The following is an 859-nucleotide window of genomic DNA, read 5'->3' as shown; positions in this document are numbered from 1 at the left end:
CGGTAAATATTGACAAAAACGGACCACCTTCCGAGGACAATGATTTTCACATATGTTGTCAAGGCCATCATTCTGAATAACATTCAAAAGGTTTTAGGCGTCGCTCTTTGTTTGTTAAAAAGTTATTTAGAAAAATTTTTTTGGTAAAAGTCCAGATTAGAGGACACCTCGCCGATGACCTTGACCTTTACATATCTAATAGAGGTCATCCTCCTGAGTAACATTTAAAAAGTTTTATGTGGCGGTCACTCTTCATTAAAAAGTTATGGACAAAAGAAGTTCCAAAAATGGTATAGATACGGTATAGATTCATCGACGAAAATATGGAAGCTGTATGTTATATTCAATTACATACGCACGCACGCACACATACACACACACACACACATTACTTGGCCGCCTGTGCCAAGTCCCTGTCGGGCGGGCGAGCGGCACAGGCGGCCAAGTAATGTGTGTGTGTGTGATATTATTCGCGACTGAGAACTGACTAATAGAGGATACCGAATTTAACGTTTAGCATTGCTTTATATATTCCACAAATATCTATGTAATGTATTCATATGTCCGATGCGTGATATTTCTGTTTATAAACACTTTAGTTTGATACATATCAACGGCATCAGTGGAATATATAAAGCAATGCTAAACGTTAAATTCGGTATCCTCTATTAGTCGGTTCTCAGTCGCGAATAATATCACACACACACATACATTACTTGGCCGCCTGTGCCGCTCGCCCGCCCGACAGGGAGGGCTCGCGGTGGGTGCATATGTACATATAATAGCAACATGTACATATAATACACACTAGGGATTGGCGATATTGTATCAATATTCGTAATATCGATACAATATCGAC

General features: G+C 39.7%; 1 protein-coding gene across 1 annotated transcript in view; it reads right to left on the bottom strand.

The window, feature by feature from the left end:
* LOC116852364 (disintegrin and metalloproteinase domain-containing protein 10) overlaps positions 1-859 on the bottom strand; it is a gene marked incomplete at its 5' end in the record, with an annotated part of 339156 nt that overhangs the window by 269741 nt on the left and 68556 nt on the right. The window lies entirely within an intron of this gene.

The sequence above is a fragment of the Odontomachus brunneus genome, unplaced genomic scaffold (genome assembly GCF_010583005.1).
Source record: "Odontomachus brunneus isolate Ranch 3 - 2012 unplaced genomic scaffold, Obru_v1 Obru_scaffold_219, whole genome shotgun sequence".
Lineage (NCBI taxonomy): Eukaryota > Metazoa > Arthropoda > Insecta > Hymenoptera > Formicidae > Odontomachus > Odontomachus brunneus.
The sequence above is the reverse complement of the archived record's forward strand: the minus strand, read 5'-3'. Positions and strand labels throughout refer to the sequence as shown.